This window comes from Ranitomeya variabilis, chromosome 1, assembly GCF_051348905.1.
Source record: "Ranitomeya variabilis isolate aRanVar5 chromosome 1, aRanVar5.hap1, whole genome shotgun sequence".
In the NCBI taxonomy this organism is placed as follows: domain Eukaryota; kingdom Metazoa; phylum Chordata; class Amphibia; order Anura; family Dendrobatidae; genus Ranitomeya; species Ranitomeya variabilis.
Genome location: NC_135232.1, coordinates 1,126,513,895 through 1,126,541,549, shown reverse-complemented (window position 1 = coordinate 1,126,541,549; position 27,655 = coordinate 1,126,513,895). Strand labels below are relative to the sequence as shown.

Below are 27,655 nucleotides of genomic sequence, written 5' to 3'. Positions count from 1 at the left end.
TACGTCACTTGTGTCCCTCAAAAAACCAGAACCTGGCCGTGACACGCAACCAATTTCCTGTGCCCCCGGGAAAGGTTCGGCATTAAAAATATACTCATCCCCATCATCCTCCTCGTCCTCCACCTCCTCTTCGCCCGCTACCTCGTCCTGTACACTGCCCTGACCAGACAATGGCTGACTGTCATCAAGGCTTTCCTCTTCCTCTGGTGCAGACGCCTGCTCCTTTATGTGCGTCAAACTTTGCATCAGCAGACGCATTAGGGGGATGCTCATGCTTATTACGGCGTTGTCTGCACTAACCAGCCGTGTGCATTCCTCAAAACACTGAAGGACTTGACACATGTCTTGTATCTTAGACCACTGCACACCTGACAACTCCATGTCTGCCATCCTACTGCCTGCCCGTGTATCCTCCCACAAATAAATAACAGCACGCCTCTGTTCGCACAGTCTCTGAAGCATGTGCAGTGTTGAGTTCCACCTTGTTGCAATGTCTATGATTAGGCGATGCTGGGGAAGGTTCAAAGACCGCTGATAGGTCTGCATACGGCTGGCGTGTACAGGCGAACGTCGGATATGTGAGCAAAGTGCACGCACTTTGAGGAGCAGGTCGGAGAACCCAGGATAAGTTTTCAATAAGCACTGCACCACCAGGTTTAAGGTGTGAGCCAGGCAAGGAATGTGTTTCAGTTGGGAAAGGGAGATGGCAGCCATGAAATTCCTTCAGTTATCACTCACTACCTTGCCTGCCTCAAGATCTACTGTGCCCAGCCACGACTGCGTTTCTTGTTGCAAGAACTCGGACAGAACTTCCGCGGTGTGTCTGTTGTCGCCCAAGCACTTCATAGCCAATACAGCCTGCTGACGCTTGGCAGTAGCTGGCCCATAATGGGACAACTGGTGTGCAACAGTGTCATCTGCCGATGGAGTGGTTGGCAGACTGCGTTCTGTGGAAGAGCTGTAGCTTCTGCAGGAGGACGAGGAGGAGGAGGAGGAGGGGGTGCGAACGCCTACAGCCAACTGTTTCCTAGACCGTGGGCTAGGCACAACTGTCCCTAAATTGATGTCGCCTGTGGACCCTGCATCCACCACATTCACCCAGTGTGCCGTGATGGACACATAACGTCCCTGGCCATGCCTACTGGTCCATGCATCTGTAGTCAGGTGCACCTTTGTACTCACAGATTGCCTGAGTGCATGGACGATGCGCTGTTTAACATGCTGGTGCAGGGCTGGGATGGCTTTTCTGGAAAAAAAGTGTCGACTGGGTAGCTCGTATCGTGGTTCAGCGTACTCCATCAGGGCTTTGAAAGCTTCGCTTTCAACTAACCGGTAGGGCATCATCTCTACCGAGATTAGTCTAGCTATGTGGGCGTTAAAACACTGTGTACGCGGATGCGAGGATAAGTACTTCCTTTTTCTAACCAGAGTCTCATGTAGGGTGAGCTGGACTGGAGAGCTGGAGATCGTGGAACTTTCGGGTGTGCCGGTGTACATGGCAGACTGAGAGACGGTTGGAGACGGTATTGTTTCCGCCGGTGCCCTAGATGCAATATTTCCTCCTACAAAACTGGTGATTCCCTGACCCTGACTGCTTTTGGCTGGCAAAGAAACCTGCACAGATACTGCCGGTGGTGCGGAAAATGGTGGCCTTACAGTGACGGAAGGGATGTTGCGTTGCTGACTAGCTTCATTGGCCGAGGGTGCTACAACCTTGAGGGACGTTTGGTAGTTAGTCCAGGCTTGCAAATGCATGGTGGTTAAGTGTCTATGCATGCAACTAGTATTTAGACTTTTCAGATTCTGACCTCTGCTTAAGCTAGTTGAACATTTTTGACAGATGACTTTGCGCTGATCAGTTGGATGTTGTTTAAAAAAATGCCAGACTGCACTCTTCCTAGACTCGGATCCCTTTTCAGGGATTGCAGACTGAGCTTTAACCGGATGGCAACGCTGTGCTCCAACAGGTTTTGGCTTTGACACGCGTTTTGGGCCAGATACGGGCCCGGCAGATGGAACCTGTTGCGATGTTGATGCCTGCTGCGGCCCCTCCTCCACCTCCGCTTCTGAACTACTGCCGCCTGCACCCTGTTCCCCCAATGGCTGCCAATCGGGGTCAATAACTGGGTCATCTATTACCTCCTCTTCGAGCTCGTGTGCAACTTCGTCTGTGTCACTGTGTCGGTCGGTGGTATAGCGTTCGTGGCGGGGCAACATAGTCTCATCAGGGTCTGATTGTGGATCTGTACCCTGAGAGGGCAATGTGGTGGTCTGAGTCAAAGGAGCAGCATAGTACTCTGGCTGTGGCTGTGCATCAGTGCACTCCATGTCAGAATATACTTGTAATGGGCATGGCCTGTTAAATGTTTCACTTTCTAAGCCAGGGACGGTATGTGTAAAGAGCTCCATGGAGTGACCCGTTGTGTCGCCTGCTGCATCCTTCTCTCTTGTTGTAGTTTTTGCTGAGGAGGACAAGGAAGCGACTTGTCCCTGACCGTGAACATCCACAAGCGACGCGCTGCTTTTACATTTACCAGTTTCGGAAGAGGAGGCAAAAGAGCTAGAGGCTGAGTCTGCAATGTAAGCCAAAACTTGCTGTTGCTGCTCCGCCTTTAAAAGCGGTTTTCCTACTCCCAGAAAAGAGAGCGTTCGAGGCCTTGTGTAGCCTGACGACGAAACTGGCTCCACAGCTCCAGACTTAGGTGGAATATTTTTATCCCCACGACCACCTGATGCTCCACTACCACTACCATCATTACCAGCTGACAATGAACGCCCACGACGACCTCTTGCACCAGACTTCCTCATTGTTTTAAAATCTTAACCAAAGTAACTTTATTTGTTGCTGTCAAACAACTTACACGGTGAGCTATAACTTCAGTATGATTTCAATATCCCTTAACAGGTTGGTGAGACCACAAGGAAAATCAGGCACAATGTTACACACTCTGTTTTCTGTGGCACAAAATCACAGAGATGACACACACGCAGGACTGTCACTCAAGCACTAATGTCAATATTAATCTCCCACCTAATTTATTTATTTTTTTTTCTCAGGGAGACTTTAGAAACCAAATAATATAAAAAAAAAAAAAAAAAAAAAGGCTTTCTATGGCCCACAATTAGAGAGAGAGAGGTGGCACACCCAGGAGTCAAGACTGGCGCACAAGCTGAAAGGGCAATATTACTCTCCCACTGTTTTTTTAAGTTTTTTTTTTATTTCAGGGAGACTTTAGAAACCAAATAATATTAAAAAAACCAAAAAAAAAAATAGCCTTTCTATGGCCCACTGAATGAGAGAGAGAGGTGGCACACCCAGGAGTCAAGACTGGCACACAAGCTGAAAGGGCAATATTACTCTCCCACTGTTTTTTTTATGTATTTTTTGTTTTTTAAGGGAGACTTTAGAAACCCAATAATATTTAAAAAAATAAAATAAATAGGCTTTCTATGGCCCACTGAATGAGAGGGAGAGAGGTGGCACACCCAGGAGTCAAGACTGGCACACAAGCTGAAAGGGCAATATTACTCTCCCACTGTTTTTTTATGTTTTTTTTTTTTTTTTCAGGGAGACTTTAGAAACCAAATAATAAGAAAAAAAATAAATAAATAAATAGGCTTTCTATAGCCCACTGAATGAGAGATAGCACACACAGCAGTGGCACACAAGCCCTGACTGAGGCCAATATTTTTCTCCCACTGATTGATGTAGTGTTTTTGTGTTGAGGTAGAATTTAGAACACAAATCACGGAAAAAATAAATAGGCTTTCTATGGCCCACTCAGTGAGAGATGGCACACACAGGGATGGCACTGTAGCAGAAATGCCAATCTTAATCTCCCACAAAAAAAAAAAAAAAAAAACAGGGACTGTCCTACAATTACTATCTCCCTGCAGTAATCTAAGCCAGGTATGGCAGGCAGCAATAGGAGTGGACTGATGCACAAATTAAATAAAAAGTGTGGACAAACAAAAAAGATAGCTGTGCAGAAAGGAAGGAACAAGAGGATATGTGCTTTGAAAAAAGCAGTTGGTTTCCACAGTGGCGTACACACAGCAATACAGCTATCACGGAGCCTTCTAGGGCAGCCCAATGAGCTACAGCGCTGAGGGGAAAAAAAAAAAAAAATAGCTTCCACTGTTCCTGCACACCGAAGGTGGTGTTGGACAGTGGAAATCGCTGCAGCACAAGCGGTTTGGTGGTTAGTGGACCCTGCCTAACGCTCTCCCTGCTTCTGACGAAGCGGCAGCAACCTGTCCCTAAGCTCAGATCAGCAGCAGTAAGATGGCGGTCGGCGGGAACGCCCCTTTATAGCCCCTGTGACGCCGCAGACAGCAAGCCAATCACTGCAATGCCCTTCTCTAAGATGGTGGGGACCAGGATCTATGTCATCACGCTGCCCACACTCTGCGTTCACCTTCATTGGCTGAGAAATGGCGCTTTTCGCGTCATTGAAACGCGACTTTGGCGCGAAAGTCGCGTACCGCATGGCCGACAAGCACAGGGGTCGGATCGGGTTTCATGAGACGCCGACTTAGCCAAAAGTCGGCGACTTTTGAAAATGATCGACCCGTTTCGCTCAACCCTATTGTTGACTACTCATGAATGGTGGATGCTTGCTATCCAGCGCCCAACAGTGCTACCTGCACACCTAGTTCACGATCCAGCATCTTATTACAATGACCGCCAGTGCGGCGCCGTGCGCTAATAGGAGCACTTTCCTGACCCAAGTCTGGGTGGTTAGTGGAATTCGCCAGAGTGGCACTGCATGCACTCTTGTGCATTACATTATTATTTCTGTTTAACTCTGACACCCAAGTAGCGATGTCGAGTGCAAGAGGTCTAGAGGAACTCTTCCCCTGAGTCTTGGGATAGAGTTCTGTGACTCCTTGCTTGAGCTCTTTGTGCAGTACCGCGGCCCTGTGACGCAACAGGGTTAATTTCCTTCATAGCGGGTGAAGCTAACCCTTGTGTGTATCCACATTATACCGCCATATAGTCCGTCATTACTCAGCAGCAGGTTCCATCTCTGCACGGTGGACCCCGGGCTGCGAACGCACCTTATACCATCTTCCTTATTAATTGGTGCATTCCGCTAGCCCTAACATTACACTAGCACCAGGGTCTGGCTAGTAATGGTGGACGAACAGCGATTACAATGCTACATTCAGCAGCTGGAAGGTAGGTTGGCAGCTCTTGAGTGCACAACCTCGGCTGTGGATGTTACCGCGGTCGCTGTTCAGGCTGCTAGCATAGCTGCAGCCAGTTTGTCCACTGCCACCCCTGCTCTGACTTTATCCCATCTCTCGCTACCTGATAAGTTTACTGGTGACAGTAAGCTGTGTCAGGGATTCGTGAGTCAGTGTGCCTTACACCTTGAGCTCCTGGCTGCACGTTTTCCCATGGAGCGGGTAAAGGAGGGATTTATTGTAACACTTTTGTCTGGCAGGGCGTTAGAGTGGGCAATGCCGCTGTGGGAGCGTGACGATCATGTGGTGCAGAGTGCTCCAAGGTTTCTGGACTCTCTGAGATAGGTCTTTTTGGGACCTCGTGTCACCCATGATTCGGCGCTCCAACTGCTGGCTTTGACGCAGGGTTTATCCATGGTCAGTCACTTTTCCATTCACTTCCGGACTTTGGCATCCGAGCTGGAGTAGCCAGATAAGGTCCTTATCCCTGTGTTCTGGAGAGGACTGGCTGACCATGTGAAGGATGCCTTGGCCACTAGGGAGATTCCCATCACACTGGAAGAGCTAATAGCCATATCCACTCACATTGACCTCCGTTTTCATGAGCGGGGGTTGGAGCGAGCCCAGTGTAGGCAGAGGTTTCAGCTGGCACCTATCTTCGCCAAGCCACTAGAGTCCCATGAGGCATCCAAGCCCTATGAGGCCATGGAGGTTTCTCGAGCGGGTCCTAAGTCTCAGGCAGCTCAAATACCCATGGTCTGTAATTTCTGCCAGCAGTCTGGACATTATACCAAGAAATGTCCACAGTGGCAGGGGAAATGACCGCATGTAGTAACTGTAGGAGGAGGTTCACTAGACACAGCAGCGTTTTCCTCCAAATTGTCCTTCAAGGGGACAATTACCTTTGGCCCTTCCACTTTTACAGTCAAGCTATGTGTGGATTCCGGGGCGGAGGTAAATTTCATGTCCTCAGCCTTCGCCCAATGGCACGCAATACCCCTGGTTATGCTAGCCAAACCAGTGACCGTAAGAGTGGTGAATGGGTCGACACTGCCCTCACAAATTACACACCAGACTATCCCGTTTACATTATCCATGTCTCCATCACATCAGGAGATCATTTCCTTTCTTGTCATTCCTGAGGAAATAGATGAGATTCTGCTAGGGATACCTTGGTTGCATTACCACTCTCCACATATAGAGTGGTCCTCTGGGAGAATTCTGGGATGGAGTAAATCTTGTGAGGGCAGATGTCTGAGGGAGTGCGTTCAGATTGCCACAACTGAGGTACCCGCAGAATTTACCTCTCTCCCCAAACACTATTGGTCTTATGCGGACATATTCTCCAAGAGAGCTGCAGAGACTCTACCGCCTCACCGCCCCTATGACTGTCCTATTGATCTCTTGCCTGGGTCAGAGCCTCCCCGGGGATGAGTATATCCCCTGTCTCTCCCGGAGATGGAGGCAATGTCCCTATACATCCAGGAAAATCTGGCAAGAGGATTCATTAGGAAGTCAGTGTCATCTGTAGGGGTGGGGTTCTTCTTTGTGCAAAAGAAGAATGGAGAATTGCGTCCATGTATTCACTACCGGGGTCTTAATGCCCTCACCCTTAAGAATAAGTACCCTCTGCCCTTGATATCTGAGCTCTTCGATAGACTACGTGGGACGAGGGTTTTTACTAAGTTAGATCTGTGGGGTGCTTACAACCTGATTCACATCCGAGAGGGGGACGAATGGAAGATGGCTTTTAATACCAGGGATTGGCACTATGAGTATCTGATGATGCCCTTTGGGCTCTGTAATGCCCCAGCTGTCTTCCAAGACTTTATGAATGGCATCTTCCAAGATATGCTCTCTACCTCAGTGGTAGTCTATCTGGATGATATTCTCTGTTGTGAACTATACTTCTTGGCTCCCTCTTGTGGTCACTAGTGATTTGGCACTTGGATTGTCTTTTACCAGGTTTGTACTCACCTGCTTCGTTAGGCCTGGGGTGTTGCTATTTAAACTTCCTGGATTCTCAGTCCAGTGCCTGGCATCGTTGTAATCAGTTCATTTCTTTTTGCTCCTGTCTTCAGGTCCTGGTTCTTTGCAAGATAAGCTAAGTCCTGCTTTCTTACTTTTGTTTATTTGCATTGTTCTTATTTTTGTCCAGCTTGTACAAAATACGATTCCTGATATCGCTGGAAGCTCTAGGGGGCTGATATTCTCCCCCCTCACCGTTAGTCGGTTTGGGGGTTCTTGGATATTCAGCGTGGATATTTTGCAGGGTTTTTTGCTGACCATATAAGTCATCTTACTATCTTCTGCTATTTAGTCAGCGGGCCTCTCTTTGCTAAAATCTAGTTCATTCTTACGTTTGTCTTTTCTTCTTGCCTCACCGTTATTATTTGTTGGGGGCTTGTATTTCTTTGGGGTCTTTTCTCTGGAGGCAAGAGAGGTCTTATTTTCCCTGATAGGGTTAGTTAGTTCTCCGGCTGGCGCGAGACGTCTAGGATCAACGTAGGCACGTTCCCCGGCTACTGTTAGTGTTTGTGCTAGGATCAGCTATATGGTCAGCCTAGTTACCACTTCCCTATGAGCTGGTATTTATGTTTGCAGACTTTGCTTAATCTCTGTGATCCCTTGCCATTGAGATCATAACAGTATACCAGGCCAAAATAGTTAATGCATTGCAGAAGTGGGATTAAAAGAAAAGGAGTTCTGAGTTTTTTGTTTTTTTTCCTCCTCTTTCTTCCTTCCCCTTTTTCTCAGAGTGGCTGTGAGCTTGCTGCAGACATGACTGTTCAGACCTTGATTACTAGTGTGGATCAGCTTGCTGCACGAGTGCAGAGCATTCAGGATTTTGTTGTTAGCAGTCCTATGTCTGAGCCTAAGATACCTATTCCTGAGCTGTTCTCTGGAGATCGATTTAAATTTGGGAATTTTAGGAATAATTGTAAATTGTTTCTATCTTTGAAACCTCGTTCGTCTGGAGATTCAGCTCAGCAAGTTAAAATTGTTATCTCCTTTTTGCGTGGCGACCCTCAGGATTGGGCTTTCTTGTTGGCGCCAGGAGATCCGGCATTGGCGGATGTTGATGCGTTTTTTCTGGCGCTCGGATTGCTTTATGAGGAGCCTAATCTTGAAATTCAGGCAGAAAAAGCTCTACTGGCTATCTCTCAGGGCCAGGATGAAGTTGAGATGTACTGCCAAAAATTTCAGAAATGGTCCGTGCTTACTCAATGGAATGAATGTGCTCTGGCCGCAAATTTCAGAAATGGCCTTTCTGAAGCCATTAAGAATGTGATGGTGGGTTTTCCAATTCCTACAAGTCTGAATGATTCTATGGCGCTGGCTATTCAGATTGATCGGCGTTTGCGGGAGCGCAAATCCGCTAATCCTCTCGCGGTGTTGTCTGAACGGACACCTGTCTCAATGCAATGCGACAGAATCCTGACTAGAACCGAACGACAAAATCATAGACGTCAGAATGGGTTGTGTTTTTACTGTGGTGATTCTACACATGTTATATCAGCATGCTCTAAACGCCTAACCAAGGTTATCAGTCCTGTCACCATTGGTAATTTGCAGCCTAAATTTATTTTGTCTGTGACTTTAATTTGTTCATTGTCTTCCTACCCTGTTATGGCATTTGTGGATTCAGGTGCTGCCCTGAGTCTTATGGACTTGTCGTTTGCCAAGCGCTGCGGTTTTGTCCTGGAGCCTTTAAAAATTCCTATTCCTCTCAGAGGAATTGATGCTACGCCACTGGCGGAAAATAAACCGCAGTTTTGGACACAAGTGACCATGTGCATGACTCCTGAACATCGGGAGGTGATTCGTTTTCTTGTTCTGCATAAAATGAATGATTTGGTCGTGTTAGGTCTGCCATGGTTACAGACCCATAATCCTGTTTTGGATCGGAAGGCTATGTCTGTGTCGAGTTGGGGTTGTCAGGGAATTCATTACAATTCTCCGCCGGTGTCTATTGCTACTTCTACTCCTTCAGAGGTTCCTGAGTATTTGTGTGACTATCAGGATGTATTCAGTGAGTCCAGGTCCAGTGATCTTCCTCCTCATAGGGACTGTGACTGCGCTATAGATTTGATTCCTGGCAGTAAATTTCCTAAGGGACGATTATTTAATTTGTCTGTACCCGAGCATGCCGCGATGCGTTCTTATGTCAAGGAGTCTTTGGAGAAGGGGCATATTCGCCCATCCTCTTCCCCTCTTGGTGCGGGATTCTTTTTTGTGGCCAAGAAAGACGGGTCTTTGAGACCTTGTATAGACTATCGGCTTCTGAATAAAATCACTGTTAAGTTTCAGTATCCTTTGCCACTATTGTCGGACTTGTTTGCTCGGATTAAGGGTGCCAAGTGGTTCACCAAGATAGATCTTCGTGGTGCGTACAACCTTGTGCGCATTAGGCAGGGAGATGAATGGAAAACTGCATTCAATACGCCCAAAGGTCATTTTGAATACTTGGTGATTCCCTTTGGGCTCTCTAATGCTCCTTCAGTGTTTCAGTCCTTTATGCATGATATATTCCGGAAGTATCTGGATAAATTTATGATTGTTTATCTGGATGATATTCTGGTTTTCTCGGATGATTGGGATTCTCATGTAAAGCAGGTCAGGATGGTGTTTCAGGTTTTGCGTGATAATGCTTTGTTTGTGAAGGGCTCAAAGTGTCTCTTTGGAGTGCAGAAGGTTTCCTTTTTGGGTTTTATTTTCTCCCCTTCTGCTGTGGAGATGGACCCAGTCAAGGTCCGAGCTATTCATGATTGGACTCAGCCCACGTCTGTTAAGAGTATTCAGAAGTTCTTGGGGTTTGCTAATTTCTACCGTCGCTTTATCGCTAATTTTTCTAGCATTGTTAAACCTTTGACGGATATGACCAAGAAAGGTTCTGATGTGGCTAATTGGGCCCCTGCAGCCGTGGAGGCCTTCCAGGAGCTGAAGCGCCGGTTTACTTCGGCGCCTGTTTTGTGCCAGCCTGATGCCTCACTTCCCTTTCAGGTTGAAGTGGATGCTTCTGAGATCGGTGCTGGGGCTGTTTTGTCGCAGAGAGGCTCTGGTTGCTCTGTGATGAGACCATGTGCCTTTTTCTCTAGGAATTTTTCGCCTGCTGAGCGGAACTATGATGTTGGTAATCGGGAGTTGTTGGCCATGAAGTGGGCATTTGAGGAGTGGCGTCATTGGCTCGAGGGTGCTAAGCATCGTGTGGTGGTCTTGACTGATCACAAAAATCTGATGTATCTCGAGTCTGCTAAGCGCCTGAATCCTAGACAGGCTCGTTGGTCATTGTTTTTCTCTCGTTTTGACTTTGTGGTCTCGTACCTGCCTGGTTCGAAGAATGTTAAGGCTGATGCTCTTTCTAGGAGCTTTGTGCCTGACTCTTCTGGAGTCTCGGAGCCAGCTGGTATTCTTAAAGAGGGAGTAATCGTGTCGGCCATATCTCCTGATTTGCGACGTGTGTTGCAGAGATTTCAGGCTGGTAGACCTGACTCTTGTCCACCCGACAGACTTTTTGTTCCTGATAAATGGACCAGCAAAGTCATTTCCGAGGTTCATTCCTTGGTGTTGGCAGGGCATCCGGGAATTTTTGGTACCCGAGATTTGGTGGCTAGGTCCTTTTGGTGGCCTTCCTTGTCACGGGATGTGCGGTCATTTGTGCAGTCCTGTGGGACTTGTGCTCGGGCTAAGCCTTGTTGTTCTCGTGCTAGCGGGTTGCTTCTGCCCTTGCCCATCCCGAAGAGGCCTTGGACACACATTTCCATGGATTTCATTTCTGATCTTCCGGTGTCTCAAGGAATGTCTGTCATCTGGGTGGTGTGTGATCGTTTTTCCAAGATGGTCCATTTGGTACCCTTGCCTAAGTTGCCTTCCTCTTCCGATCTGGTTCCTTTGTTTTTTCAGAATGTGGTTCGTTTACACGGCATTCCGGAGAATATCGTGTCCGACAGAGGTTCCCAGTTTGTGTCCAGATTCTGGCGATCTTTTTGTGCTAAAATGGGCATTGATTTGTCGTTTTCATCTGCCTTCCATCCTCAGACTAATGATCAAACGGAGCGAACTAATCAGACACTGGAGGCTTATTTGAGATGTTTTGTTTCTGCGGACCAGGATGATTGGGTGACCTTCTTGCCATTGGCGGAGTTTGCCCTTAATAATCGGGCTAGTTCTGCTACTTTGGTTTTGCCATTCTTCTGCAACTCTGGTTTTCATCCTCGTTTCTCCTCGGGTCATGTTGAGTCTTCTGACTGTCCTGGGGTGGATTCCGTGGTGGATAGGTTGCAGCGGATTTGGAATCATGTGGTGGACAACTTGAAGTTGTCACAGGAGAAGGCTCAGCGTTTTGCCAACCGCCGGCGCGGTGTGGGCCCCCGACTTCGTGTTGGGGATTTGGTTTGGTTGTCTTCTCGGTATGTCCCTCTGAAGGTTTCCTCTCCTAAGTTTAAGCCTCGCTTTATTGGTCCTTATAAAATTTTGGAAGTTCTTAACCCGGTTTCTTTTCGTTTGGATCTTCCGGTGTCGTTTGCCATTCACAACGTGTTCCATAGGTCTTTGTTGCGGCGGTACGTTGTGCCTGTGGTTCCTGCTGTTGAGCCTCCTGTTCCGGTGTTGGTTGAGGGCGAGTTGGAGTACGTGATAGAGAAGATCTTGGATTCTCGTCTCTCTAGATGGAGGCTTCAGTATTTGGTCAAATGGAAGGGCTATGGTCAGGAGGATAATTCCTGGGTGGCCGCCTCTGATGTTCATGCGGCCGATTTGGTTCGTGCCTTCCAAGCTGCTCATCCTGGTCGCCCTGGTGGTCTTGGTGAGGGTTCGGTGACCCCTCGTTAAAGGGGGGGTACTGTTGTGAACTATACTTCTTGGCTCCCTCTTGTGGTCACTAGTGATTTGGCACTTGGATTGTCTTTTACCAGGTTTGTACTCACTTGCTTCGTTAGGCCTGGGGTGTTGCTATTTAAACTTCCTGGATTCTCAGTCCAGTGCCTGGCATCGTTGTAATCAGTTCATTTCTGTTTGCTCCTGTCTTCAGGTCCTGGTTCTTTGCAAGATAAGCTAAGTCCTGCTTTCTTACTTTTGTTTATTTGCATTGTTCTTATTTTTGTCCAGCTTGTACAAAATGCGATTCCTGATATCGCTGGAAGCTCTAGGGGGCTGATATTCTCCCCCCTCACCGTTAGTCGGTTTGGGGGTTCTTGGATATTCAGCGTGGATATTTTGCAGGGTTTTTTGCTGACCATATAAGTCATCTTACTATCTTCTGCTATTTAGTCAGTGGGCCTCCCTTTGCTAAAATCTAGTTCATTCTTACGTTTGTCTTTTCTTCTTGCCTCACCGTTATTATTTGTTGGGGGCTTGTATTTCTTTGGGGTCTTTTCTCTGGAGGCAAGAGAGGTCTTATTTTCCCTGATAGGGTTAGTTAGTTCTCCGGCTGGCGTGAGACGTCTAGGATCAACGTAGGCACGTTCCCCGGCTACTGTTAGTGTTTGTGCTAGGATCAGCTATATGGTCAGCCTAGTTACCACTTCCCTATGAGCTGGTATTTATGTTTGCAGACTTTGCTTAATCTCTGTGATCCCTTGCCATTGAGATCATAACAATTCTCATCTACTCTCCAGATATAGATTCCCACCGGAGAGATGTTTGCAGAGTCTTCGACCTCCTATGGGGAAGCTCCCTCTTTGCCAAGTTGGAGAAGTGTCTGTTTGAGCAGGAGTCCCTGCCTTTCCTGAATTATATCATCACAGGCTGGGGATTAGCTATGGATCCTGCCAAGCTACAAGCAGTGATGGACTGGCAGGAACCTCATTCTCTCAAAGTGATGCAGCGCCCTATGGGGTTCATTAATTACTATCACCAGTTCATTCCCCACTTCTCCACTTTGGTAGCTCCCTTGGTAACCCTCACCAAGAAGGGTGCAAATCCCAAATTGTGGTCGAAGGAAGTCTCCAAGGCCTTCTTATCTGTTAAATCCCATTTTTCTAGTGCTCCCATTCTGCATCGTCCTGATGTAGATAAGCCCTTCATTATTGAGGTGGATGCTTCATCCGTTGGTGCTGGAGTTGTCCTCTTCCAAAAGGACGCTCAAGGTCTAAAGCATCCTTGCTTCTTCTCCAAGACTTTCACTCTGGTGGAGAGGAATTATTCCATCGGAGACAGGGAATTGCTAGCAATGAAGTTGTCCTTTTCAGAGTGGAGACACCTCCTGGAGGGAGCTTGCTTTCCCTTCCAAGTTTACACTGACCGCAAGAATTTGGTGTATTTGCAAACAGCCCAGCGGCTAAATTCTCGCCAGGCTAGGTGGTCCCTGTTCTTCCCCCGGTTCCACTTCACCCTTCATTTCCTATCCAGGGAGAAAAACATTTGCTCTCTCCCGCTCCGTGGTGTCATCAGAGGAGGAGGAGGAGCCTCGGCTAATTGTCCCCTCTGAGAGTCTGAGAACTGTGGCTCCGGTGTCACTAGAGTCTGTGCCCCCGGGCAAGACTTTCGTGCCATCTAATTTGCGACCAGAGGTTCTCTCTTGGGCTCTCTCATTCAGGGTGGGTGGACATTTCAGGATCAAAAGGACATCAGAGCTTCTGGCGAGGACGTACTGGTGGCTGCATATGGCTCATGACGTCAAAGACTATATTTGAGCGTGTGTCTCCTGCGCCAGGAATAAGTCTTCTCGACAATGGCCTGCTGGGCTACTTTACCCCCTACTGGAGGCTGATAGGCCCTGGGAGATGGTCGGGATGGACTTTGTGGTTGGCTTACCGAAGTCCCATAGCTGCACCATTATTTGGGTATTTACCATTTCTCTAAAATGGTGCATTTGGTGCCTCTCCCACGGTTACCTTCTGCACGGGCCTTGGCTGCGTTGTTTGTCAAACATGTCTTCCGCTTACATGGTATGCCTGATAAGATTGACACTGACCGGGTCCCCAGTTTGCATCTCATTTCTGGAGAGAGCTTTTTCTCCTACTAAGTTTTGAGCTGAATCTCTCTTCAGCACACCATCCCGAGACGAATGGGTTGGTGGATAGTGCCAACCAGACCCTGGTCACATACCTACGACATTTTTTATCGGCCAGGCAGGATGACTGGGCATCCCTGCTACCGTGGGCTGAGTTTGCCTTGAACAACGCCGTAGCCATCTCCACTGGCCAGACCCCATTCCTCCTTAATTACGGCCAGCATCCGTGGGTTCCTGTGCCCATGCTCGTGCCTTCCGCCAACTCTAGGGTGGCAGACTGGGCAGTGGAAGCACAGGACATCTGGGACCACACACAGAATGCCATCCGGGCCTCCAAGGAGAGAATGAGAGTCTCTGCCAATGCACATCAATGCCCCATTCCAAACTTTGCTCCTCGCGAATTAGTGTGGCTCTCCGCCCGAAATATCAGGCTGCGAGTTGAGTCCACTAAGTTTGTGTCTCGCTACTTAGGTCCCTTCAAGGTTCTGGAACAGGTTAATCCTGTGGTATATCGTCTGGCTCTTCCTCCATGCCTGGGTATCACCGACACCTTTCATGTGTCCCTCTTAAAGCCCGTTTACATGTCCCGGTTTTCCGAGTCATCTGCTGGGACATCGGGTTCGTCCACAGATGATCATGAGGTGAACACTATCTTGGGGTGCAAGGTGGTACGTGGCAAAAAGTTCTATCTGGTGGACTGGAAGGGTCACGACCCATAGGACAGAATCTGGGAACCTGTGGAGCACATTCGGGCTTCGCTGCTCATTGCAGCTTTTGAACATAGCAAGGCCCAGGGAGGGGGGTAATGTTAGTTGTCGAGTTTTCGCCTCTGCACAGGGGGAATCTCAAACCATCTCCACTGCGGTCTCCCATTCTTCTCCAGCCGCAGTGGAGCCTGCTCAGTGGAGACATCGGTCCCAGCGCATGGCTTAAGCTGATACTGTGCGACTGGTTACTGCTGCCCTTCCAGGCTCTGCCTTTGCAGCCAACACTGATCAGCAGTGGCAGGTCTTTCTGGGAATAAGTCCTGCTTTTCCCATCCTGAGCATGCCCATGGGATGATCTCCCATTGGAGGTTGGAGGTCGGGGGTCATATGCTCGGGTCCTGTTGTGGCTCCTATTGGACCACCTGGAAGGTCCCGTAGCACTGCTGCTATAAAAGGTTTGCATGGCCGCTCGGCCATGTGCTAGTGTATACTTGAAAACGTGTGTGTGTAGATGTGTGACTGTCGCGCTTTAATCATCCCCCTTCCTAGTGTTGTTGACTGCTCACGAATGGTGGATGCTTGCTCTCTAGCACTCGACAGTGCTACCTGCACACCTAGTACACGATCCAGCGTCTTATTGCAGTGACCGCCAGTGCAGCGCCATGCGCTAATAGAGTGCATTCCTGACCCAAGTCTGGGTGGTTAGTGGCGTCCGCCAGAGCAGCACTGCATGCACTCTTGTGCATTAAATTATTATTTCTGTTTAACTCTGACACCCCAGTAGTGGTGTCGAGCGCAAGAGGTCTAGAGGAACTATTCCCCTGAGTCTTGGGATAGAGTTCTGTGACTTGGGACAAAACTGGAATTGTGCTGAAAATGGGATCATGGGACAACATTACTTAATGAAATCTGGTGCCTTATCCTTGCTGCAAAATCTGCTATGGGACAAAACTTATCAATCACCTGCAATGATGCTGGAAGAAGCCGGCTGGTGGTGCCATACTAGTTTAGTTTTTAGCTTTGGTCTACAGCCGGATCTTTATAGTATATCTTCTCTGAAATTGCAGAGCGTGTCAGAGTAAAATATACTTGACTGCAATTGGGCATGGGCAGAATTACTCAGATGACAAGTTTCTGTGTTTTAAATTTTTGCGTTGTTCCTGTCCTGTCACAGAATAGTAGTGAAAAAATATCACTCAAAAGGTTTCTTTAAAAGTTAACAAATTGAATGTCTCTAAAATATATGTCAGGTATACATTTGCCGATCATAAGACTTTTTTCAGATGTTGAACATTTTTGGTGGAGGAGAAGAAAGGAAAGGCAGTGAGCCCTGGTTGCCAACAAAGGGGGAAGGTTGAAGATATTAATGCTAGAAAGTCTTGAAAAGGTATTTAGATACTCAGATAGGACAGAAACCTTTGTCCTAGAGAAGGACTATAGGCCAAGTCAGGTCATCGAAAGTTAATTTTATATTTGCCCCTCCAAATAAAAAAAATATTTTGATGTCTTTGGATTTATTTTTTGTAACTTTGTAATGTGAAATTGTTCTAGTAATATTACATCCAATATGTTTCTGATGATGTAATTATTATCTATTAGGAGACCAAAAACTTGGATTATGGGCTCAAAAACTAGTCTTTAGTATTATTTTGTATAAGAGAAAGAAGACTTTGGAGTATTTTGTCTACGGCATTAGTAGAAGCCATTGATCTTAGACAGACTTAGCCTGTAATTCCAGTAATTTTCTTCAGGTTCTTACTGCCTACTCCATTTATCCCTTATCGCTTTCTGTCACGTAACTGACGAATGCTGGTGTCATTGTTGGGAACCTGTATTTTAATTTGTATTATTGACCCGTCTTTGGCTCTGGCAACAAAATAATTAAATTCTCTAACATTATTGAATTTATAAAGCCATCAAATATACACAAAGGAGAATAAAATATTTCATTTCTAACCATTTGAAAATTGGGAAATTAATTACCGATTTCAATCTTTTGATGTCGTAAATTACATTTTCTATTCCCCGAAAACACCTGTTTGAGTCTTCAGATGCCACTATAATTGTGTCCTGAGAGTTTTATCAATGAGATGAGGATTTCAATAAATATGGAGATTAGATTTGTGTCCTGCCTTTTCCTTCTGCGTTCAACAGGTTAAAATCTTACCGAACGATCCTATATTCAGCAGCGGTCCCTGGCACCCTACTCCTCACTTGTCTGCGTGGTCCTTCAATTATTTTCTAATCTATGAATGACTGATTAGACATCTCTGCGGACATACAATTTGTCAGTGTCACGTTTAATAGTATTCAATGCACAATGAAAATACAAAAAAAAAGAGGTTCGGAAATAAAGGAATGGGGTTGAAAATTAAAGGGACAATAATACTACATTATCCCATGCAAGAAAGGATATTTTGATAAATTTATGAAGAGTATAAGCCAATAATGTTTTGCAATCACTTGCTTTAAGCATAGTAAGTTATCAACTTATTTGCATAAATGTAAAAATGCGGAGGCTTGAAAGAAAGTCATCAATGGAATCACACTGGCGCTGCTTTACAAAACCTGTAAAAAAGCTTAAAACGTTGAATATATTTTTATGGAAACATTGGAACTTATTGTGTTTATTTATACCAAAAACCATGTTGAGTTTTTTTCCTCCATTTTATTATTATTATTATTATTATTATTTATTTATTTTATTATTATTAAAATATATCACATTTTTAGTTTTTCATATAAATGAAACTCTAAAAGTCGATTTTTCCTCATTGTTTTTTATTTTTCCTTTTATTCCAAAATTCATAATTCTTTTCATTTTTCCATCAACAGAACCATATACATCTTTTTTTAAAGGGATTCTTTGCAGTTTTGAATGACATAATTTATTTTAGCATTCAATGTATTGGAAAATATGAAAATAAAGTTCCAAGTATGGAGAAATTGTGAAAAAAAAGCAATTCTGCCATTTTTTTTTTTGAGCTTTGTTTTTTGTTCATTCATTCATGGGTAAAACTCTGAAACATGATTCCCCAGGTCAGTATGATGACAGAGAAGACAAAATTGCAAATATTTTTTATTATGCAAGTGGTAAAAATATTCAGAATTAAAAAAAAATAAAAAATTGTTTATTGTTTATGCAGCTAGTTTCTGAGATCCTTAATATTTTTATTTTTCTATTGATGGAGCTGTGTAAAGGATTTTTCTTCGTGTGGGGGGCTGAAAGTTTTATTGATACCAATTTTGTGCACATTTTGACATTTTCTTTTTAAAACTTTTCTTTAATTATTGCTTTATTTTTTAGTCCCCTTAAGAGACTTAGAATCATAGAATGTTTGAGTTGGAAGAGACCTCAAGGGTCATCGTATCCAACCCCCTACTCAATGCAGGATTCACTAAACCATTTCAGACAGATGTTGTCACGACACAGCTGTCAGGTGACCTGTGACCTGGGGCTCCTTCCTTGACCCTAACACTAGGGGGTACCCTAGCTCACCTGCTCCCCGGGATACTTTAGGTGGCGAAGATGCCAGGGCCTCCGCCCTTGTCTTTTCTCCTGAGTTAGCCCTCCATCTGTACTCTTCCACTACCCAGGGAAGAAGGGACGCTACTGTGCAGCATAGTACACCAACCCGACAAACAAGGCAACCCAAACAAGAGTTAACAAAAAACTTCAGACATACAAAATATTCACTCACATGTAACAGAGGAAGGCACTGGGGCGTGCACGTAGGGAAATAAACCAAAACGGAGAAGGATAAGGAAATACCATGAATACAAACCAAGCAACAGTCACTAATAACTCCTCCAACTCTCCTTCGCATATGTCCTCCTCTCCCTCCATTAGTCATGCAGCAATAAGGCAGCTCTGACAAGGATTTGTATCAGAGTCCAGATAATAAAGGGGAAATGAGTGGCTAACCAAACACACCTGTGAGCACAGGGATTTCTAACATGGCTGATTAACCCCTGTTCTGCCAGAAGGAATAAATACATTTAAAATGCTGGAGAAGTGCTTCTTCTCAGCGCTGAAGTAGGAGCAATCAGGCGCTGTGGTCTTCTGGCTCCATACTGTCACGGTAACCACATGACAGATGTCTGTTCAGGCTCTATTTGAAGACTTCAATTGAAGGAGAACTCACCATCTCTCATGGCAGCCTGTTCCACTTATTGATCTCCCTCACTGTCAAAAGTTTCTTCTAATATCTAATCTGTATCTTCTCCCTTTCAGTTTCATCCCATTGCTTATTGTGTTTCCATGTGCAAATGAGAATAAGGATGATTCCTCTAAACTGTGACAGCCGTTTAGATATTTGTAAACAGCTATTAAGGCTCCTCTTAGCCTAAAGGGGATGGTTGGCCTTGGGGTACTCTACTGTATGTGACTTCAGACTTGTGAAACCTTATAGCGCATGCACTGTGCATTGTAAAGATTCTCTGGTGCCGGCATCGGGAGAAGGCGGTCATGCGACTACAACTACAGGATTTGTATATTCTCAGCAACATTCATACTAGACTTATTTGGCCTCGTTCAATACACTTGGACGTCTAGTCAGCACATGATCACATGTATGAAAATCACATACTTGAGTTCATGCGACCACCAGTCTCGGTGCCAGCATTAGAGGATTCTCACAGCACTCAGTGCACAGACTTTTACCCCAAGGCCAGACAGCCCCTTTATATATGCAATCAGCTGATAGTTTATTCTATATTCTGCAATACCACAGTATATAATGTAAATCACTGTATAATGTGAATCACAGACTTCAAAAGAGATCAGCCTGTGGCTATTCTTCACAAGAAGACAAAAATGGCACAGACAGCAGCTGCCATGGTAACCCATCGGTGCCTCCTGATTACATTACAGGCACTGATGCGTGCTGGAGTATGTAAACATTGGTAAATGTTCCTCTTAAATACCCCTTTCAAAGAGTGACAGGGGCAATTAAATGCCTCTACAGTCAAATACATGTTTGGGATTTTGTGCTAATGGGTTTATAGGGGTTGTGTACAAAAGATGGGTAAGAAATTTGTGATTATGTAGCTGTTGGAACTCTTACCAGTCGTGAGAATGGGCATCTCAATGTCCACGATTTTTATGGAGCGATATTGCACATGTGTGACCATCTCTCCACCCACTGTTATGCATGTGCATTATTTCTCACATGAAACCACATAAGTAAACAAAATGGTGGCCTGCACTACCTTCCAAAGACACAAAAGAATTTGGGACCCTCCACTTTTTCTGATTAGTGGGGGCTAGTGTTGAGCATTCCGATACTGCAAGTATCGGGTATCGGCCGATATCTGCTGTATCGGAATTCCGATACCGAGTTCCGATATCTTTGCGATATCGGAAATCGGAATCGGAAGTGCGCGGTGTCATGGTTCCCAATGGCAAGGGAACGTAAGAAACATATAAGTAACGAACGAGCTCTCGGGTGATGGAAACTCGAGTTGACCGTGAGCTAAATCTACTACACAACTAACAGTAGCCAGGGAGCATACCTACGGCTTCCTATATGCCACGCGCCAGCCGGAGGACTAACTACGCCTGGTAGAGGAAGAAACAACCTGGCTTACCTCTAGGGAAATACCCCAAAAGATGATAGCAGCCCCCCACATGTAATAACGGTGAATTAAGAGGAAAAGACATACACAGTATGAAAGTAGATTTAGCAAAGAGAGGTCCACTTACTAGATAGCAGAAGGATACAAAAGAGGACTTCACGGTCAACTGAAAACCCTTTCAAAAACCATCCTGAAATTACTTTAAGACTCCTGTGTCAACTCATGACACAGGAGTGGCAATTTCAGCCCGCAAGAGCTTCCAGCTACAGAGAATTACAAAAACTGCAAACTGGACAAAAGGTACAAAACAAAAGGACAAAGTCCACTTAGCTGATCAGCAGACTAGTAGCAGGAACATGCAACCGAAGGCTCTGGTTACAATGATGACCGGCAAGGAAATGACTGGAGAGCAAGGCTAAATAGGAAACTCCCAAACACTGATGGAAGCAGGTGAACAGAAGAAGCAAAGTGCAAACAAGTCACCAGTACCACCAGCAACCACCAGGGGAGCCCAAAAAGTGGATACACAACAGTAACCTCCCCTTAAGGAGGGGGCACCGAACCCTCACAAGAACCGCCAGGGCGATCTGGATGAGCCCTATGAAAGGCACGAACCAAATCCGAGGCATGAACATCAGAGGCAGTTACCCAAGAATTATCTTCCTGACCATAGCCTTTCCATTTAACCAGATATTGAAGTCTCCGTCTGGAAATACGGGAGTCCAAGATCTTCTCTACGACGTACTCCAATTCACCCTCCCCTTATGCGAGCAAACAAATCAGTCAGCAAAGGCAACGGATACTGATATTTGACTGTAATTTTATTCAGGAGACGATAATCAATACAAGGCCTCAGAGAGCCATCCTTTTTAGAGACAAAGAAAAAACCGGCTCCTAAAGGTGATGAAGAAGGACGAATATGTCCCCTTTCCAGGGACTCCTTAATATACTCGCGCATAGCAGCATGTTCAGGTACAGACAGGTTAAACAAACGACCCTTTGGAAATTTACTGCCAGGAATCAGATCTATGGCGCAATCACAATCCCTGTGAGGAGGGAGTGAACCAATCTTAGGCTCTTCAAAAATATCACGATAATCAGACAAAAATGCCGGAATCTCAGATGGAATAGATGACGAAATGGACACCATAGGAGTGTCCCCATGAGCCCCCCGACATCCCCAGCTTAACACAGACATAGCCTTCCAGTCAAGGACTGGGTTCTGAGACTGTAACCATGGTAATCCAAGCACCAAAACATCATGTAAATTGTACAACACAAGGAAGCGAATCACCTCCTGATGGTCTGGAGTCATATGCATAGTCACTTGCGTCCAGAACTGTGGTTTATTACAAGCCAAAGGTGTAGAATCAATACCCTTCAGAGGTATAGGGACTTCCAGAGGCTCTAAATCAAACCCACAGCGCCTGGCAAAGGACCAGTCTATAAGACTCAGAGCGGCGCCAGAGTCCACATAGGCATCCACAGTAATAACTGACAATGAACAAATCAAGGTTACAGACAAAATAAATTTGGACTGTAAAGTGCCAATTGAAATGGAGTTGTCAACCTTCCTAGTACGCTTAGAGCATGCCGATATAACATGAGCAGAATCACCACAATAGAAGCATAACCCACTTTTACGCCTATAATTCTGCCGCTCGCTTCTGGACATAACTCTGTCACATTGCATTTTCTCTGGCGTCTCTTCAGAAGATACCGCCAAATGGTGCACGGGTTTGCGCTCCCGCAAACGCCGATCAATCTGAATTGCCATTGTCATGGACTCATTCAGACCTGTAGGCACAGGGAACCCGACCATAACATCTTTAACGGCATCAGAAAGGCCCTCTCTGAAATTTGCCGCTAAGGCGCACTCATTCCACTGAGTAAGCACAGACCACCTACGAAATTTTTGGCAGTATATCTCCGCTTCATCTTGCCCTTGAGATAGGGCTATCAAAGCTTTTTCAGCTTGAATCTCCAAATTAGGTTCCTCATAAAGCAACCCTAACGCCAGGAAAAACGCATCCACATTGAGCAACGCAGGATCCCCTGGTGCCAATGAAAATGCCCAATTTTGAGGGTCACCTCGCAGCAAAGAGATTACAATCTTAACCTGCTGGAAAGGATCTCCTGAGGAGTGAGGTCTGAGAGAAAGGAATAACTTACAATTATATTTGAAATTCAAAAACCGAGATCTATCTCCGGAAAACACCTCTGGTGTAGGGATTTTAGGTTCAGAAATAGGAGCATGTATAACAAAATCTTGTAAATTTTGAACCTTCGTAGCAAGATTATTTAAACCTGCAGCCAAACTCTGAGGATCCATCTTTAAACAGGTGAGCTCAGAGCCATTCAAGGATTATAAGGAGAGAAAGGCAAAGGCTGTAATTAAAGCTGAAATACAACAGATCCAACTATGGAGCAAGCATAGAGGAAAAAGGGAAAAAAAAAAAAATTTACAGACTTCTTTTTTCTCTCCTTTCTTCTGCCAATAAGTTTAACACATGGCCGGTCATACTGTCATGGTTCCCAATGGCAAGGGAACGTAAGAAACATATAAGTAACGAACGAGCTCTCGGGTGATGGAAACTCGAGTTGACCGTGAGCTAAATCTACCACACAACTAACAGTAGCCAGGGAGCATACCTACGGCTTCCTATATGCCACGCGCCAGCCGGAGGACTAACTACGCCTGGTAGAGGAAGAAACAGACCTGGCTTACCTCTAGGGAAATACCCCAAAAGATGATAGCAGCCCCCCACATGTAATAACGGTGAATTAAGAGGAAAAGACATACACAGTATGAAAGTAGATTTAGCAAAGAGAGGTCCACTTACTAGATAGCAGAAGGATACAAAAGAGGACTTCACGGTCAACTGAAAACCCTTTCAAAAACCATCCTGAAATTACTTTAAGACTCCTGTGTCAACTCATGACACAGGAGTGGCAATTTCAGCCCGCAAGAGCTTCCAGCTACAGAGAATTACAAAAACTGCAAACTGGACAAAAGGTACAAAACAAAAGGACAAAGTCCACTTAGCTGATCAGCAGACTAGTAGCAGGAACATGCAACCGAAGGCTCTGGTTACAATGATGACCGGCAAGGAAATGACTGGAGAGCAAGGCTAAATAGGAAACTCCCAAACACTGATGGAAGCAGGTGAACAGAAGAAGCAAAGTGCAAACAAGTCACCAGTACCACCATCAACCACCAGGGGAGCCCAAAAAGCGGATACACAACAGTGCGGTGCGTATGGTTCCCAGGGTCTGGAGGAGAGGAGACTCTCCTTCAGGCCCTGGGATCCATATTCATGTAAAAAATAAATAATAAAAATAAAAAATATTGATATACTCACCCCTCCGGCGGACCCTGGACCTTAGCGATGTAACCGGCAGCCTCCGTTCCTAAGAATGAGTGAGTGTAGGGCCTGCGATGACGTCGCGGCTTGTGCTTGGTCGCGTGAGTGGTCACATGAGCGGTCACACGACTAATCACAAGCCGCGACGTCATCGAAGGTCCTTCACTCTGCATTCTTAGGGAACGGAGGCAGACGCTTGGACCGGTGAGAGCCGGGGCCGTCAGAGGGGTGAGTATATCAATATTTTTTATTTTTATTCTTTATTTTATACATGAATATGGATCCCAGGGCCTGAAGGAGAGTTTCCTCTCCTTCAGACCCTGGGAACCATTCCGATATTTTGTGTCCCATTGATATGCATTGGTATCGGGTATCGGTATCGGCGATATCCGATACTTTTTGGGTATCGGCCGATCCAATCCGATACCGATACCTTTGCATATCGGAAGGTATCGCTCAACACTAGTGGGGGCACAACAATCAAACTCCTAATGGTCATATATTTATCACCTACTCTGTGGACCCATGTAAATTTGTTATGTAAGATTACTCCTTCAAAATCAAATTCACATCAATAATAGTTTAATAATTTTGAATGATAAAAAAGCTTAAAAATTCAATAACGATAGAGAATTATCTAATAGATTTCTTCTTTTTAATTATCATTACTAAACAGTTACCAATGCTAATTGAAAACCAATTCTAACAAAAATAGACAATAATAATTTAGTACTTTTTTTCACCTAAATGTTTTTAAATAATAAAATAAAAAATAATCATGATTAATAATCAGAAGTCATTTTGTAATTCATTAATTTACTTAATAGTGTCTCTTTTTTTAGCATATAATAATAAAAGTAATACAAATAAAAATGGTTGGATAAAGATTTTGCTTTCAGCTCATTTAAGTAGCAGAAATCAGTAATAAGCTTAATTTTTTCGGAAGGGAAAGATGGATGGCTCCTTGGCAAGCAGTGAGCATAATCATTTGGTTGCTGAAGTTCAGTTGCTCCATTTAATTCCACATCTTCATCATCTGCGGTGTATGTTTTGTGCATTAGAGTACAGCTTGTCCCACACCGATGGTGATAAGTCAGACACATGCTCATTAAGCAATTCAGGGTGTTGCAATGTATTCAAGGTCTCACCCCAAAGGTCTCAAGGTTGGTATTAAGTATCTGAGAAAATGATGTATACTCCTCCAGCTCGAATGCAGCAGATTGAAGCCCATCTGGATGGCAGCTGGCTCTCAATTTAGAAGTGTCTTGTGTCCTCAATACTAGAGAAAGCCAGGAACGATTGAGGAAGCCGGGCTCCTGGACAGCCACTTAGAGGAAATAATTTGGGCTTTTGGCAGATGAAAGCATCTGTATTTTTCAAAATTGAGCTTAATAAGTGCTTATTTATTTAGACCTCTATGTCTGCTGTAAACAAGTAGGAAACAGAGGTTACAACATAAAATTTGGCAAAGTAGGGAAGTCTTTTGTAATTCTTTAAAATTTTGTCTTAATGGTGAAAATATGTTTTTCTTTTCGACTACAATGTAGCCATGTGGCATATTTATATATCAAGCATAGTGATACTGATTCTATCTGTTCAGTTGTATGCAACTCTTGGAAACTCATTAAGTCATTTCTAGTCAACCTTCGCAGACTTCTTTCAATTCTGTGGTGTGAATTTCCATGTCATTCTTGATGGTGTCCAGCCAACAGGTCTTTGATCTCTCCTCTTTCTTTTAGCCACTGACCATTCTGAATAGCACTTCCCTTTCTAGTGAATTTGCCTTCATCCCATGTCCAAAATTGGTCAATTTCGGTCTGGTGATCTTGACCAGAGACAACGCTGGGTTTATGCGATCAAGAACATGTTTGTTGGTGATGTTGGATGTCTTTGGGATTCAAAGAAGTCTTCTCCAACACCACAACTTAATCAATATTTCTTCTGCCTGCTTTTGTGAGTGTCCACGTCTCACTGCCGTATATCAGAACTGGGAACATAACTGCAGTGATTAGTCTTTATTTCATGGTGATTGAGACGTTGTAGCACTTCCACATTTAATCCATACTCACCATGGATGAATGCCCAAATGCTAGTTAATGCTTGATCTCGTCTGTCATTTTGCCACTGTGATTAATGAGGGAACCAAGAAAAATGATGTTGCCTGCCACTTCTTTTCCAAATATTTTATTGAAATTTTAAAGTTTTAACTGGGAAGGATAGACAAGGATGTGGAGGAGGGGTAGGGGCGGGACTTGCCTGCCACTTCTATTCATTTCTATTCACTACTATTTAACTATACTAGATGAAAAGTAATATAACCCATAACTACCTGATACCAGCAAGCCTTCTAAATTTCAGTAAGGTCAATGCAATTTTTTTCCATCAATCTCCGCATCCCTACATCTTTCTGAAATAATAGGTATTTTTGACATAACAATGCTGCTCTGTGAAAGACCATGAAACCATTTGGCCTTAGAATTTGTAACATTCCCACTTATTAATTGCCATATATAATACTGGTGCCATTGGACCAATTAGTCTTGTCAATGGCTAATATTAATGCATGAATTATTACACCACAGTTAGAACTGGTCTAGTAATGAACCAATGCCCCCAAGGTAGAGACACCAGAGTCAAATAGCAAATGGATGTCCTAGCCAAGTAAATTTTTCAGTCTCATGATTCTAGACCAAGTTATTACTCAGTTTAGGAGAATTGGGTCCAATTTTTCAGCCATTTATTGAGAATTAAGTGACAACTGCGCACAATTTGTCATTTTAAAAATCACCCTCCTACAAGTGATTTTTCATGGGGAAACAATTTTCCGTCAAGATAACTTGGTACGCCTTCCCTTACCTTTCATCTTGGCTTGAGATATCCCAAAATTAGCAGCATGAAAGGACCAGCCTTAAAAAAATAAAATTGCGTTACTAACACCGCTCATCTCAGAAGATCTTAAGTCTAGTGGAAATGTAAGGAAGGACATGTCAATCTTGCACACACCTCATAATGCTATATGACATCTCTTTATAAGAGTGGGAAACTAATAGAATAGCTTCAGGTCTGGGAAGCTCAGTGATATCATATATTGCATGACTGGTGGTTGATCACATATTGTAATGGATGCTTTTTTATGCTTCAATTCCTCTGTAACGACAAATATCAGAGAAATGAGTGGCCAAAGCTTGTCCCATTGCCTGTAACAGTTAGGGAAATCATTCTATCTTACAAATAAAAAGTAATCAAAAAAGACAACAAGATTATTTTTCGAAACCGGAAATGAAAGAGAAACAATGAAAAACTTTTGTACATCTAAATATATGTTTCTAGGTGAACATTACTTACCGTAGTATTCAACCTGGCCTATATCTAATTGTACTTTATATTGTTCCCACTTTTTAATGTATATTTTACAAAAATTTTTAGTGTTTTATTTTTTTTTTGTTTTCTGTGGTCATATTCTAAAATTAAGAATTTTCATAAATATTTACCATTGAAAAACAGAATTCAGGAGGGTCCGCCAATGGTGCCATTGACTTTAATGAAGAAGACAGAGTCATTTTATGCTATGTCTGACCTCATTTTAGGCACTAACTGCCTTTTTCAAGCTGGCAGAAAAATGCATCTCGTTAAAGTCAATGATTTCGTCTGCGGATTCACCCTTATACTGTTTTGCAGGGCTTCAAAAGTAAACCCTCAAGGAGCCACTGACGTGTATCAAAAATGTGATGCGAACCCGGCCTCATGCACATGACATTTTTGTCTCTTGATCTGTTGGCATTTCATATATTTCTTGACTTGTTCTTTTAGTGAATATTTTATTTTGTGAGTCACTATATGCTCTGCTCATATCAGAAACAAAA

At 44.6% G+C, this 27,655-nt stretch overlaps 1 long non-coding RNA gene across 1 annotated transcript in view; it reads right to left on the bottom strand.

Moving 5' to 3' along the window:
* Positions 1 to 26,706, bottom strand: part of LOC143793371 (uncharacterized) — a 35,500-nt gene extending 8,794 nt beyond the window's left edge. Inside the window, exon 1 of the long non-coding RNA XR_013220115.1 lies at positions 26,649 to 26,706. This is a non-coding gene — a long non-coding RNA (uncharacterized LOC143793371). The remainder of the gene's footprint in view (positions 1 to 26,648) is intronic.
* Between the last annotated feature and the right edge of the window lie 949 nt (positions 26,707 to 27,655).